General features: G+C 36.3%; 1 long non-coding RNA gene across 1 annotated transcript in view; it reads right to left on the bottom strand.

Annotated features, from left to right (window-relative positions):
• Positions 1 to 206: 206 nt before the first annotated feature.
• The window catches only part of LOC101680943, a 32,618-nt gene continuing 15,917 nt past the window's right edge, over positions 207 to 16,907 (bottom strand). Inside the window, exon 5 of the long non-coding RNA XR_006605836.1 lies at positions 207 to 310. This is a non-coding gene — a long non-coding RNA (uncharacterized LOC101680943). The remainder of the gene's footprint in view (positions 311 to 16,907) is intronic.

Raw genomic sequence — 16,907 nt, 5'->3', positions numbered from 1 at the left:
AAAAGAAATACATGATGTGACCTTTGCTACTGGCTTTTTTTTTTTTCCTTACTCAGCATAATGACCTTGACGTCCATCCAGGCTGTTTCATGTATCAGTAGTTCTTTAATTTTTAAAACTGAGTAGCATTCCATGGTGTCTTAATATGATCAGTCTGCTGTAATGGAAAGAATACTATAGACTGTATGGCTTAAATAACAGAAATTTATTTCTCACAGTTGCAGAGGCTGTAAAGTCCAAAAGCAGTATGTTGGCCTATTTGGTGTCTGGTTAGAAATCTCTTTGTGGCTCGCAGATGGATGTCTTCCTCCTGAATCCTCACATGACAAAGAGAGGAAACAAGGTTCTGGTCTCTTCTTTTTCTTTCCCTTTCTCTTTTTTAATCAATTAATTAACATATAGTATATTATTAGTTTCAGAAGTAGAGTTGAGCGATTCATTGGTTGCATACAACACCCAATGCTCATTACATCAAGTGTCCTCCTTAATGTCCATCACCTAGTTACCACAAGACCCCTTCCACCCCCTCTCCAGCAACCCTGCTGGTTTCCTAGAGTTAAGAGTCTCTTATGGCTTGCCTCTGCTCTCTTCTTAAAAGGGTATTAATCTTATCATAAGAACTCTGCCCTCATTGCCTAATTGCTTCCCAAAGGCCCCATATCCAAGTACCATTACCACAGGTATTAGGATTTAAACATATGAATTTTAGGATGGATGTGAGTGTTTGTTTCATTCTGTTTTGTTTCTCCTGTGAATGCTCAACTGTTCTTCTGTTAAAGAGGTTATCTCTCCATCACTGAGTTTGGTCCATAGCACATGTTATAGATGTACAACATTCAACCACTCAGCTATTAAAGAAAATTCTGCTCTTTCCAGTTTGGGGCTATTATAAATAAAGGTGCTATAAACTATCATACATGTGTTTTTGATCTGAAAAATTTTTTTTTTCATTTTTCTAAGATAAATGCCCAGAAACACAACTGCTAGATCATAAGGTTGGTGTGCAAATATTTAGGTTTTTTAGAAACTGTAAAGTGTTTTCAGGAGTGGCTGTGACATTTCATATTCACACCAGAAACTTATAAAAGGTCTACATTTTCTGCATGCTCATCAGTACTTGCTATTGCCATAATTATTGTTTTTTTAATTGTAGTTGTTCTAATAGGTGTGTTGTGGTATCTCATTATGGTCTTAATTTACATTTCCCTAATGACTAGTGATGTTGAACATCCTTATGTGCTTAATTACATTGTAAATATTCTTTGGTGAAGATATGTCTTTTGTCCATTTTCTAATTGGATAGTTTTATTACTGCTGAGTTTTGAGAGCTATTTATATAATCTACATATAAGTCCTGACTAAGGACTTATATGTATGTAGTTTGCAAATATTTTCTCCAATCTGTAGTTTGTCTTTTTATTCTCTTAACAAGATTTCACAGAGCAAACATTTCTAATTTATCAGTTTTTTTTAAATGGAATCGTTTTTTGGTGTCATGTCTAAGAATACTTCCTCAAACCCTATGTCCAAGATTTTCCCAATACTATTTTCTAAACCTTTTATAGTTTTATATTTTCATTCCTCATTTACATTCTACGGTCCCTGTTGAGTTGATTTATGCAAAAGAAAGATGAGATTTAGGTCAAAGTTTTTTTTCTTTGTTTTTGTTTCATTCTGTTTTGTTTCTCCTGTGAATGCTCAACTGTTCTTCTGTTAAAGAGGTTATCTCTCCATCACTGAGTTTCTTTTGCATATTGCATTTTGTAAGTACTACTTATATATTAAGGATATTACTACTCTCTTATACAGATTGAGTGTTAAAGATTTGTTGACTGTACTTGTTTGCAGCTATTTCTAGGTTTTCTGTTTTGTTCTATCGATCTATGTGTCTATCTCTCCACAGATACCATGCAATGTTGATTACTGTAGCTATATAATAAGGTTTGAAATTGAATAGAATAATTCATCCTGCCTATTTTTTTTTCCTTAAAATTGTACCAATTCTAGTTACTTTGCCATTCTATATAAGTGGAAGAATAGTTTTTTTCAATATCTATATCAAAAGCTTGTTGGTATTTTTTTATTATTTTATTTATTTTCAGCATAACATTATTCATTGTTTTTGTACCACACCCAGTGCTCCATGCAATCCGTGCCTTCTATAATACCCACCACCTGGTACCCCAACCTCCCACCCCCGCCCCTTCAAAACCCTCAGATTGTTCATGGTTCACCTCCCCTTCCAATTTCCCCCAACTCCCTTCTCCTCTCTATCTCCCCATGTCCTCCGTGCTATTTGTTATGCTCCACAAATAAGTGAAACCAGATGATAATTGACTCTCTCTGCTTGACTTATTTCACTCAGCATAATCTCTTCCAGTCCCGTCCATGTTGCTACAAAAGTTGGGTATTCGTCCTTTCTGATGGAGGCATAATACTCCACAGTGTATATGGACCACAGCTTGTTGGTATTTTGATAAAAATTATGTTAAACTTGTCCACCAGTTTGGGACAACTGAAATCTTTACTATTTCTCTTTTAATCCATTGTACACTTTGCCTCTCTATTTATTTAAAACCTCTTTGAATCTTTCATCAGCATTTTTTTAGTTTCCCACATACCATTCCTGCACACATTTTGCTAGATTTACACACAAGTATTTTATTGTTGATTGTACTGAGCAGGAGGAAGAGCAAAATTTACATCTAGTATATCCTCTCAGAAGTGGAAGTTCCAAATACTGTTCTTTGAGAAACATGTAAGCAATATATAAGACTGAAAACGAATAAAAGCAATATGCGGACATCGGCATGGGTGACACCAAACTGTATGGGAAAACAGTAGCATGGGATCTTTCAGAGATAATCTCGGTTGTTCATGCCTGCGTAACTATATAAGGTTTTGAGTGTGTGTGTGTGTGTGTGTGTGTGTACACAAAAAACGTGACATATTAACTTTTTCACTTTACAGTGTATTTTGGAAAAACATTACTGATATGGATATCAGTAGTAGAATTGCCCCACTTCTCTTTAGCTGTTTTCACAGTATTCCACAGCATAAATCCAGAATACTTACATTTAATTGTCAAATCCCAAACCCTCCAAAACTTAATTTTACCCCAAATTTTGATACCCAAACTATCTAGCAGCAAAACTTACTTGAGCTGATATGAGAATACTTATCAGTTTGGTAATCTCACTTAGTTATATCGGGTATGCTTCAGAAGTATGAACATATTTTATTGGTGGGTGCTCCTCAGAGTCTGCTGGAAATGGGAGTATATATCATACTTGTCTTGTGTAACTTTATTAAAATAAAAAAGGAGAATCTATATTTTTTTTCTCTTTCTTTCTTTCTTTTTTTTTTTTTAAGACTGGAACCCACCATGGGGCTCAAACTCACAATTCTGAGATTAAGACCTGAGCTGAGATCAAAAGTCAGATGCTTAACTAACTAAGTCACCTATGTGTCCCCAAAAAATGAATATGCCTTCTGAATCAAAACTGGCCATAAGTGTTCTGGATAAGAGAGTATGGACATTTATCATGTTTTATTTAACCTGGTCTTACTGATGAACATTTTAATTGTTCCTAATATTTGTTTTTAAAAACAAAGCTAATACCTGTATGATTTCATGTCTCTGTGGGTTACCCATAAGGTAAATTCTTGAAAGAGGAATTCCATAGGTCAAAGTGTTTGAATATTTATAATTTTGATCAGTTTGACCAAACTGTTCTTGCACTCCCACCAACTCTAAGACTAACAATTTTCTCTGTCTGTAGGCTTTTCATGTCTACAGAGTATAATCAGCTCTCTTTCAGCCAATGCTTCATTAGCTGAAACTCTCCATCATCCAGGGCCATACTCTCCTGAATTGATAAAACTTGGTGATAGTGAGACCCACAAGGGTTTAATGACAAGAAGAGCAACTGGTGCTATTTGAGCATCAGGTGGAGTTGACTGCAGCCTCACTCTTGGAAAATAGGCAGCTGTACATAAGACTTATCTTTTAACCAACAAGCCAGATAACATTGTGGGTCACAAGGTTTGTCTGAAGTGAAATGATTGCCTCATGTATTGTTTTAGCAACTGCAAGGTTAACCTTGGTCATTGAATCAGAGCACAATTCATTGCTTATCTTAACAACAAAGCTTACTATTTAAGGAACATAATGTTAGGAAAAGATCTGGGTTCAAATGCTGCTTTTGCTGGCCAGTTACTGTCAATTTAGCAAGACACCTGACTGTCCAGAGATTTGGTTTTCTCACCTGTTTAATTAGAATAAAAATACATTATGATTATGATTATGATTATGATTAAGTAAGTGAATGCATTTTAGATATCTGGCATGTACTAGGTATTCAATAAATGGCTAGTTTTAATTTTGAAGTTCTGAACTAAGAGTTTCTAGATGTCTATTAATTTTTAAAATCTTACAATTTCTAAAATCTTATAAATAAGCCCTTCATTAAATCTTTTCAAAGGGCTGATCTGAACAAGTTTCAGAATAAGTGAGTGAATCTTAAGGAGAGTCTTCTAGGTTTTGTTATAAATAAATTCATTATTTTCAAAGTTTATTCAGTATAGGAAACATAGCATCAGAAATTTAAAAGTGGTAAATAATATATATGGACAGGAAATTTATAAATTATAAGAGATATATAGTTAAATTTTAAGCTAAAAAATTTGAGTAGCTCAACACAATGAATACTTTTCTAGGAAAATATAATTAAGAAAATTTAATCATAAAGAAGTAAAATATTTGAATAGCACAATACTCACAAAAGATAAGAATAAATTGAACCTATTGATGTGTTAAAGGTATAATATAATATGTCCCAGAAGGGTTTTTCCCTGACTCAAGGATTGTTCAACATTAAGAAATTATTAATCAACATTTATTGCAATAAGAAAGAAAAGGAAAAAAAAAGGTTTGAATTAACTGATAGGTTGCTATAAGTCTATTAATAAAATTAAATATTTATTCTTGATTTTTAAAATTTAGTATATTAATAATGAAAGAGAATAATACTTCTGTAGGATGATAAAGCATGTGTCAGAATCTAACAGTAAATATCATGTCTACTAATCATGATTATAATAGCACTGTCCTTTGAACTCAGGCAGATAGGCTTCCAAATAGGCTTTACCATGCAATAAGCCTTTATGAGTATTACAAGCAAGTACCACTAAAATCAAGTCAAAGAAAGTTATTAGATGCCTTGCATCAATATTAATATTCAATATTTTGGGAAGATTAGCACAAAATACAATAAAATCATGTGTGTGTATCTATACCTTAATTCTTGTAATTCATTTGTTATATATATATATATATATATATATATATTTCTCTATATCATTCAAAATAGCAATAAAACTTCATCTTTTTAAAAATGCATTTATCTTTATTCTTATTTTTATTTAAATTCAATTAGCCAACATACTTACTTATTTTTAGAGAAAGAGAGAGAGCAGGGGGAGGGGCAGAGGGAGAGAGAGAATCTCAAGCAGACTCCCTGCTGAGTGTGGAGACTGATGAGGGGCTCAGTTCTATGGCCCATGAGATCATGAACTGAGCTGAAACCAAGAGTTGGGTGTACAACAAATTGAGCCACCAAGGTACCCCATAGCAATAGAATTTTAAAATATATAATTATTCATGAACAAGAAAGATGAAAAATTTTGAATTTGATGAAGACAACCATAATTGCACTCAAGTGTACAGAAGAAAACAACTATTTATTTATAAAGTTATTAGATAGTAAAACTATTATAGAGTTCTTTCAAAGAATAAATTTAATCCTATTCCAATCAAAATTTCTACTTGCCAAATTATTTATTTAGATAAATAAGAGCCCAATAATATTTAATAAACATCTGGGAAAGAATATAATGGTGTGGAGAGTTGCATAGGATGACTTAGGGGATTGTTCTACTAGAGATCTGCTACAGATATAAAGAAAATAGAATATAGAGGTAGTGGATAAAGAAAATAGAATAGAGAGATAGAGAGGTAAATTGAAAGGAAAGAACAGAATATACAGAAAGAGACTTTTATGTATATAAGAAATTGGTGTATGATTACACCAGTCTTTCAGAATTCTTAGGGAAAGAGGGACAACTTGAAAAATTGTGAGACAAATGGAATCAGCTAGAAAACAAATTCAAATCCACCCATTGTACCTTCAGTTAAAATGGATTCCAGATGGATTTAAAATATAAATCTAAAGAAGCAAATATTAAAAACCATATCACGAAGATGTAGAGAGATATATAGACATCTAAGAACTCATGAAGGCAGACATCACAAGCTGATGATACCTACTCAATACTGTCAACAGATGCATTCATCTAGGCCAGGGGAGGATATCAAAGAAGACAGAAGGGAAGGAAAAAAGGAAGGAAAGAGGTTGGAGGGAAGGTGGGAGGGAGGGAGAAAAGGAAGGAAGGAATGAAGGAAGGAGGAACATAAAGAAAAGAACCTCAAAGACAGACCATTTCTGATTGTCTCAGTAATAAAGTACTAGATGGTCTTACATACAGGCCTTTTACACATATCTGTTACCTGCTTGGCTCCTGAAGGCATTTGATTTTGGGTGACTCTCTTCCTAATCATAAAGGAATAGATGTAAATATTTTAGTTCAAACAATGTGTGTATGTAAATATGAAATAAAATAATAAAGTTAAAAGACAAATAGCACTCAGTAAAATCTTTAACATGAGTGACAAACTGAGTGGTAATATCCTTAATATATAAAAAGTACTTACAAATCAATTTGCAAAAGATAAAATAATACAGTAATGAGTAAAGAATACAGGCAGATACAAATATATGTGAAGGACAAATAATATAAACAAAGAAGTTTCACAGCACAAGGGATCTAAGAGATGAGTGTATGACTATTTGGCAAAAGTTGAAATATTAGTGATGTTCCATATTAGCAAGTGCAAGGTAGAAACAGACACCTCCAGATATTGTTGATAGGGTTATATATGTGTATATTTTTTTCTATATACAACTTGAAAATGTGTGTTAAAATAAAATATGCATACCTTCTGACTCAATAATTCCATTTCTAGAAAATTTCACTTAATCAACAAATAGATATTAGACTGTATTACATGATAGATACTATAGTTAGATACTAGGGATAAAAGGATAGACAAGTTCCTTAATTCTCCCTTCTTTTCACATAGAGTTTCCATTTACATGGGAATATATCCTTAACAGATTACTGAACAAATACACAAATATATTAAGTGCAAGGGTATATTTTCCCCATATACTTGATGTAGCTAAACTTAGAAATCAAATGCCATCAATAATATGGACTAGAAAAACTAATTATTTCACATTCCAGAAAGGGCCACTATGCAGCCATTTATGAGGTGATAGCAGAGTCAAATGATTTGACATAGAAAATGTTCATGATATATTACTAAGGGAAAATGCAGATTGTAGTACTGTACAGCATGGTCTATCTATCAGTTGAAATGAATTATGCCTAAATATTATAGCTAGTGACCTCTAGATGGTAGAATTATAGACACTTTTATTTACTTTTTACATATGTGCATTTTCTATAATAAAAATATGTGTTAAATATCAAAGTGAAAACTTCGTTCCACTAAAATTACTCTCATATAATAAATCACCCACTTCTTTCCTGTTATATAATGTCTTCCTTTTAGAAATATGTTAGGTACTCAGCTGGCCGTCTCCAGTGTGGTAGAACAGAGACAAGTAGTGTGTCCTTCCACCAGAAGGGAGGTAGGCCAGGGTGCTGAGGTCAGATCATGCCTGAACTAGGTGTGAAGGCTGGCATCAGAGTGTGTGAAATGGAGTAGAGCAAAATTTCAAGGCTGATGGGAAAATCTATTGCCCAAGGAGATAGAGAGCCCTGGTTCTTTGAATTACAATGCCAAGTATCAGCAGTCCACAAGTCTGAAATTTCAGGAAGAACCTCTTAACAGTCCAGATTTTTTAGACTGGAAAAGGATTTTGGAAAGGAATTAGCTCAACAACTTGGCTTCATCATTAAGGAACCTGAGGTTCAGTGAAGGCAGAGGGTGGAAAGGTCACGGGAATAACAGTTACCATAAATTAGTATCATGAACTTTATGTGAATTACTATATTTCATGTTCCCTTCAAAATTGTCAAGCTGTTACTATTTTCAGCCTACACAGAAAAGAAAATAGAATGGGTAGAGAGTTATCTGAGGCCAGAGTTAGCAAGAGACAGGCAGCCCCAACTGCATCCACAACTGGTGCCCTTTAATCCACTCCCCCAACCAGCAGGTCACCGGGGACAGAGGGAGGATATGGCCCTTCTGACTCCCAAACCAGGGCTCACCTGAAAGCTCAGTGCTCTCACCACAGGGGCTTCAGACCTATCCAGTGGGCTCTGTATTCTCCTGGACATTCTCTGGGAGCATCCAGTCCCAGCACAAATTGGATTGGGGGGCCAGAGTCTCTGACACATCTGATTCTGTAGGGGCACATGTCCTCTGGAGCTGGGGAAAGGCCCTTGTACTCAGTGTCCTTCCCTTTCCCCTTCTCTGGAGAGGCTGCCTATGATAGTCAGGGCATGGACTCAGCCAGAAGTAGAACTCCTGTGGGGTCTTCCAATCACAATTGTGGTTTTATCAGTTCAAGTCAGGGGTTCTCAGACTTGGCACTATTGACATTTTGGGCCAGATGATTCCTACTGTTGTTCCTATGCATTGTGGGAGTGTTCGGAAACATCACTGGTCTCTACCCATTAGATGCTCATACCTCCCTCCTCCAAGTCCAAGTTATGACCATTAAAATGTTTCCAGACATTCGTTCTGAAGGCAATCTCTCCAAAGTGAGAACACTGGTTTAGGGAAATGTCTACACCCTCTCTCCTCCCCAAACACCCTTTAAGAAACTAAATGAAAAACCTAAGAAGGAGAATCACACAGTTTTTCTAGAGGCTAATTAGACCTTTATCGGTCTCTTGTGTGCATATGGAGATGCCGAAATGGTAAAGGTTTTGCCTAAGCTAAGTGAGATAATCCTCCCTCCTTTCCACTTTTTAGGTTAGATCTTGCATATTTCTGAGCCTTTACATGGAGAAGACCTTGTTTATCATTTTTTAATTCTGCCAGCCCTTGCTTCCTAGATCCCTTTAAATCTTTTCTGCACCCCTTCTATTACCCTTCCCTCTCTTTTCCCAGCTAGTTTTGTCATTCTTTGTAAAGACAGAAGGCTGGCTGAGATAGAGTTCAGGGGGCTGCGTCAGGTCTGTGTCCATTCTCTGTCATCCTTCCATTGTCACATGATCATGAACAACTCAGACAACTCACACAACCTCTCTGAGACTCAGGTCCTCATCTGTAAATAGGGGGAGTCTTCCCTGCCCTTCTTACCTCATAGATTGTATTAAGAGTCAAATGACAGAAGAGATGTGAAAGTGCTTTGCAAAGAATAAAGAGATATGATTTATTAAAATTATCATTGTTATGACCAATTGCCCACATCATTTAAATTACAGATGGGAGAGATAAGCTTTTCATCATCAGGCCTCAGCCTGTCTCTTCAGCCTTGCTTGGCACAGGGAAAACACAGTGGCTGGGAGTCTGAGAGCTAGCACTGTGACCTAGTCTTGTCCTGTTCTGGTCACTGACTTTCTTTGAACCCCAGGTTTCTCGTCTAGCTCAAGAGAGGATTTGGCTGGACGCCCTGATGTCCCCTTTTTCTTCCTTGCAAACTAATCTGTGGGAATGAGGTGTTGCCTCCAGGCCAGTGTTTAGAGTAACTGGCCTCTTAAAGTTTACCTCAATTTTTATTCTTCTAAACTACATTTGAGATGCTGACACTTGGAATAACACTGAACATTGTTCTAGGAGATCCTTAAATAGGAGAAGGATCACATCAGCATTCTTTCAGGAGAATTTTTCTAATTATCAAATTTTCAAATTATTCAATTCCATATTCCATTTTTGACCTCTTGTATGGCAACATGCTTCAGGTTCTGCTAAAGTAGAATAATGTTGGTGAGTGATATGGAAGCAAGATAAGAGGATCATCCCCCAGGAGTTTCTACAGGGTTATGTGGGAAGTAATTAGAATCCCACCAGGACAATAGGTGGAAGTTGTGCCCATTATAAGTTCACTAATGCCCTTAAGATGTATGAGCCAGAGCTAGGTGCTGGCTGGTGTGAGGTCAAGGGGTTAGTGGAAGGTCAGACCCAATCCTCTAGCCCAGTGCTGCTCAAAAGATCTTTATGAAATGATAGAAATGTTCTGATCTACATTTTTTCTTTATTTTTTAGCAGTCTTCTTGAGGTGTAATTGATACACAAAAAACTGAATATGTTATGTGTTTAAATTGATGTGTTTGGATGTACGCAAATATTTATGATACCATCACCAAAATCCAGGTGTTAAAACTTCCTACACCTTCTTCTTTGCCGATTTGGATGCCTTTAATTTCCTTTTGTTGTCTGATTGCTGAGGCTAGGACCTCTAGTACGATGTTGAATAGCAGTGGTGATAATGGACATCCCTGCCGTGTTCCTGACCTTAGCGGAAAAGCTTTCAGTTTTTCTCCATTGAGAATGATATTTGCGGTGGGTTTTTCATAGATGGCTTTGATGATATTGAGGTATGTGCCCTCTATCCCTACACTTTGAAGAGTTTTGATCAGGAAGGGATGTTGTACTTTGTCAAATGCTTTTTCAGCATCTATTGAGAGTATCATATGGTTCTTGTTCTTTCTTTTATTGATGTGTTGTATCACATTGACTGATTTGCGGATGTTGAACCAACCTTGCAGCCCTGGAATAAATCCCACTTGGTCGTGGTGAATAATCTTTTTAATGTACTGTTGAATCCTATTGGCTAGTATTTTGTTGAGTATTTTCGCATCTGTGTTCATCAAGGATATCGGTCTATAGCTCTCTTTTTTGGTGGGATCCTTGTCTGGTTTTGGGATCAAGGTGATGCTGGCCTCATAAAATGAGTTGGGAAGTTTTCCTTCCATTTCTATTTTTTGGAACAGTTTCAGGAGAATAGGAATTAGTTCTTCTTTAAATGTTTGGTAAAATTTCCCCGGGAAGCCGTCTGGCCCTGGGCTTTTGTTTGTTTGGAGATTTTTAATGACTGTTTCAATCTCCTTACTGGTTATGGGTCTGTTGAGGCTTTCTATTTCTTCCTGGTTCAGTTGTGGTAGTTTATATGTTTCTAGGAATGCATCCATTTCTTCCAGATTGTCAAATTTATTGCCGTAGAGTTGCTCATAGTATGTTCTTATAATAGTTTGTATTTCTTTGGTGTTAGTTGTGATCTCTCCTCTTTCATTCATGATTTTATTTATTTGGGTCCTTTCTCTTTTCTTTTTGATAAGTCGGGCCAGGGGTTTATCAATTTTATTAATTCTTTGCAGATGATATGATACTATATGTGGAAAACCCAAAAGACTCCACTCCAAAACTGCTAGAACTTATACAGGAATTCAGTAAAGTGTCAGGATATAAAATCAATGCACAGAAGTCAGTTGCATTTCTCTGCACCAACAGCAAGACAGAAGAAAGAGATATTAAGGAGTCAATCCCATTTACAATTGCATCCAAAACCATAAGATACCTAGGAATAAACCTAACCAAAGAGACACAGAATCTATACTCAGAAAACTATAAAGTACTCATGAAAGAAATTGAGGAAGACACAAAGAAATGGAAAAATGTTCCATGCTCCTGGATTGGAAGAATAAATATTGTGAAAATGTCTATGCTACCTAAAGCAATCTACACATTTAATGCAATTCCTATCAAAGTACCATCCATCTTTTTCAAAGAAATGGAACAAATAATTCTAAAATTTATATGGAACCAGAAAAGACCTCGAATAGCCAAAGGGATATTGAAAAAGAAAGCCAACGTTGGTGGCATCACAATTCTGGACTTCAAGCTCTATTACAAAGCTGTCATCATCAAGACAGCATGGTACTGGCACAAAAACAGACACATAGATCAATGGAACAGAATAGAGAGCCCAGAAATAGACCCTCAACTCTATGGTCAACTAATCTTCGACAAAGCAGGAAAGAATGTCCAATGGAAAAAAGACAGCCTTTTCAATAAATGGTGCTGGGAAAATTGGACAGCCACATGCAGAAAAATGAAATTGGACCATTTCCTTACACCACACACAAAAATAGACTCAAAATGGATGAAGGACCTCAATGTACGAAAGGAATCCATCAAAATCCTTGAGGAGAACACGGGCAGCAACCTCTTCGACCTCTGCCGCAGCAACATCTTCCTAGGAACAACGCAAAAGGCAAGGGAAGCAAGGGAAAAAATGAAACTACTGGGATTTCATCAAGATCAAAAGCTTTTGCACAGCAAAGGAAACAGTTCACAAAATCAAAAGACAACTGACAGAATGGGAGAAGATATTTGCAAACGACATATCAGATAAAGGACTAGTGTCCAGAATCTATAAAGAACTTAGCAAACTCAACACCCAAAGAACAAATAATCCAATCAAGAAATGGGCAGAAGACATGAACAGACATTTCTGCAAAGAAGACATCCAGATGGCGAACAGACACATGAAAAAGTGCTCCATATCACTCGGCATCAGGGAAATACAAATCAAAACCACAATGAGATATCACCTCACACCAGTCAGAATGGCTAAAATCAACAAGTCAGGAAATGACAGATGCTGGCGAGGATGCGGAGAAAGGGGAACCCTCCTACACTGTTGGTGGGAATGCAAGCTTGTGCAGCCACTCTGGAAAACAGCATGGAGGTTCCTCAAAATGTTGAAAATAGAACTGCCCTATGACCCAGCAATTGCACTATTGGGTATTTACCCTAAAGATACAAATGTAGTGATCCAAAGGGACACATGCACCCGAATGTTTATAGCAGCAATGTCCACAATAGCCAAACTATGGAAAGAACCTAGATGTCCATCAACAGATGAATGGATCAAGAAGATGTGGTATATATACACAATGGAATACTATGCAGCCATCAAAAGAAATGAAATCTTGCCATTTGCAACAACATGGATGGAACTAGAGCGTATCATGCTTAGCGAAATAAGTCAAGCAGAGAAAGACAACTATCATATGATCTCCCTGATATGAGGAAGTGGTGATGCGACATGGAGGCTTAAGTGGGTAGAAGAAGAATCAATGAAACAAGATGGGATTGGGAGGGAGACAAACCATAAGTGACTCTTAATCTCACAAAACAAACTGAGGGTTGCCGGGGGGAGGGGGTTTGGGAGAAGGGGGTGGGATTATGGACATTGGGGAGGGTGTGTGCTTTGGTGGGTGCTGTGAAGTGTGTAAACCTGGTGATTCACAGACCTGTACCCCTGGGGATAAAAATATATGTTTATAAAAAATAAAAAATTAAAAAAAAAAAAACTTCCTACACCTCCAAAATTACCAGGGTCTCTTTTTTTCTTTTCTCTTTCTTTCTCTCTGAATCTCTTTCTTTCTTTCTTTCTTTCTTTCTTTCTTTCTTTCTTTCTTTCTTTCTTTCTCTTCTTCTTCCTCTTTTTATTTTTATTATTATCATTTTGTGGTAAGGACACTCTAAATGAGATCTAGTCAACTTTCTGGACACCAGGGGCCAAAGATAGCAGGGATGTAGTGCTCAGTGAAGGGGGAAGATGCCAACAGTGCTGTCACTGAAGGTTTAGATTCATGTCATTCAGAGAAAGCAGTGAGATGCCAACTGGCACACAGCTTCTAGAGCACTCATGAGAAAGAAAATTGCTATCAAAGAGTATATTTTCTTACTGCAGTGACCTTTATTTGTATCTCCGTTTACCTAGTTCTTATAATATACCAAATGTATAGAACAGAAAAGCAAATCCATCAGATCCATCCTACAGATCAGTTCAGAAGGAAGAAAGGAGGGACTTAGGGCATCTAGCCTAATATTCTGGTTGAGCTAGAGAGAAATAACCTGGAGCTCAAAGAAAAAAAGTGACCAGCAAGTGTAGGTCACAAATTCACATCTCAAAACTGCCAACCAGTGTGTTTCCCTCATCTCCAACTTCAAATGCCAATACCAGAACATCATGTAGACAGATATGTGCTGTCTTTGACAGAAGCACTGTCAACTCCCAATATTAAATAAATTGATCTTCTGGAATTTATGGGTATGAAAAGAGAGAATAAAAGAACTAAAAAAAGAGGGGGGTAAGAAATTGGATTTAAAAGATAAAGCAAAAATCTAGGACATATATTCAACATATGTTCATTCATATTTTCACCAAAACTTGAGATGATATCAAATCTGTAAAAAAAACAAAAAAAGAAAGGTGGTTATAAATGGGAGTGATTTAAAATAAAAATATTTTATAATGCGGAGAGACATGATTTCAGAATTGAAGAAAAAAATAATAGAGATACTGGTTAGAACTGGATTCGATAAGAAAAGTAAATGCATCAGGATTTCAGAAGGTGGTTCAAATATACTTCCATTGCTCAAGGAAAATAATAGAAATATGACAAAAGAGGAAATAAATGATATGTAGGATCAGATGAGAAATGAAAGAAATAATAAAATAAGGCTAAATAATTAATGTTCAAATAAGAAAATCTCACCCAGAAATTAATGTTATGAGGCTCCTAACTGGAATACTTTCATTTGGCCTTGTGACATTTGCAGTGAAAAGGGAAAGGAAAAAAATTTTTTAATTTAAGCAGGAAGTAAAATGGGACTAGATCTATAATGGCAAAAAGTTTCATGTTTCCACTTCATTTCTCCACAGTATTACATGGGACAAGACCATTCAGATGATTCAAGCATGTCACTGCCTATATAAACACCTTCTATTTCCTCCCGAAGCAGTTAGAATAGATTACAAACTCATTACATGTTTTCAAAGAAATAAATTCAAAGTCCATTTCCCCAGGTGTTTTTATAGTGGATTTCCAACTTTTAAGGAATAGGTAAGTCATGTGTTGCCTAAATTATTCCAGACCTAAAGGGCTTGTGGGATAAACATAACCTTGTGAACTTGGAAAAGACAGTCCAGAAACAAAATTCTGATCCAATTCCACTTAAAACACAGGGTTCAAATTTATACATGCACACACACAAATTAAAAAGGAAATCAATTGCAATATTTTCAAGAATAATACCCATTATATACTTAAGAAATAGTTTAATATTAGAAATAAATTGACAATGTTTTGCAATTAATTGCACATAATAATGATAGCTCATGCTTAATGAGCACTTACTATATGCCAGGTGCTACTCTAAATGTTATTAAATCCTCTTAACACCCTTTTGAGGTCGGTGTTATTGTACCCATTTTATATAAAATGGTAGAAACACAGAAAGGTAAGGATTTTGTCCAAAGTCACACAGATAGTACAGTCAGAAGCAGGTTATGAATATAGGCAGCCTACCCCTGATCTTGAGGTTCTTAACCGTTGTGGCTGCCCAGCAGACACATGGTAAATATTTGTTGACCTAAATTTATTATTTTTATTATTTCTGCTAAGATTATCTCTTACTTCATCCCACTCCCTCCCATGCCAAATGTAATTTCTTAAAATAAAGTGCATTATTGTGATTCACAGGTTTCTGTGGGTTGACTGGGCAAGTCTCCCCTGCGGTCCGCTAAGAAGGTCTAGTGAGAGCGTAGGTGAAGGTGTGGCTGCACTGGCCACTGGAGGCTTGTTTACAATGTGTCAGAGTCCCTGATGCTTCTTGACATCTGCATTAGGCTTGGGCTTCTTAAGGCACGGAGTTCTGTAGGTAGCTGCACTTATTCAATAGCCATTAGCTTTCTAAAGATGAGAAGTGGAAACTTCTAGGCCAGTTGATGGCATCCCAAGTGAATACAGCATCACTTCCACCACATTCTATGGGGCAAACGTCACAGGCTCCTTCTAGATTCAAAAGCACATAGAGGACATAGGAAACAGGCTACCTGTGGGTGGAGAGTGGTGGTAGCCCATGACAAAAGAGCAGGTGTGACCTGCCACAATTACTATTTTTATTTAATAATGCAAAAGCAAAGCACTATGCAATGCTAGTGGAAAGGAAGACTCCTTCCTTCCATCTTTGTTCTCAACTTTTTGGCTTCCCTCAGCTCTCTCCAGCTGGTAACCACTTTCATTTCTTTGCCTAGCAGGTCCTTTATGGGTGTATATCCTTCTCCTCCTGGTTCTTACACAAAAAGTGGCACACTCTATATACTAGCTATCATTTTAAATCTTGGAGAAATGACTCTATTAATATGTACAAAGGGAGGAAAGGGGATAGAAGAAAAGGAGGGGGGAGAAAGAAGGGTCAGGAAGGAAGGTTAGAGGACAGAATTTAGATACTACATACCAACAAAAATAACCCGAGTTTACGATGCATTAGTAATAGCAGTTATCTCTCTATGGAGCAATTAATGTAATTTTTTCTCTTTTCTGCATTTTCTAGATTTACTGTAATGAACATATGCTATATTTGTGATAAAAATGTTTTCAATAATCAAGCCACCTGGTTCAATTTTTATTCTTCTCTGTATTTTGCTGTTGTCATTGTGTGAGTATTTTTGAGAAATTGACCTCCAACCATGGAATAGATAGAAAAAAAGGACTGATATGGCTTTCTTGGAAGATTTCTCAAACATATCTGCAGGGGTTTAGACAGATGTATTTTTGCCGATTCCCTTTTTATGCCACCTGACCTTCTATTAAATCCATGATCTTACCTTATTATCATGAATATCTTCATTGAATTATGTACTTACCACATGCAAGGCAGGGTGCTGTGTTCTATGTTTGGGGTATGGAGATGACAAAGAGGAACACATATATACCTATCCGGGCTATAATTTGGTAAGTGTCATATTAACAGCCTAATTTCAGATCGAAAAGCAAAGACCTTTCAATTTTGC

This window comes from Mustela putorius, unplaced genomic scaffold (genome assembly GCF_011764305.1).
Source record: "Mustela putorius furo isolate JIRA1106 unplaced genomic scaffold, ASM1176430v1.1 tig00000083_pilon_pilon_pilon, whole genome shotgun sequence".
Taxonomy (NCBI): domain Eukaryota; kingdom Metazoa; phylum Chordata; class Mammalia; order Carnivora; family Mustelidae; genus Mustela; species Mustela putorius.
Note: the sequence above shows the minus strand (reverse complement) of the source record. Positions and strands in the feature narration are given on the sequence as shown.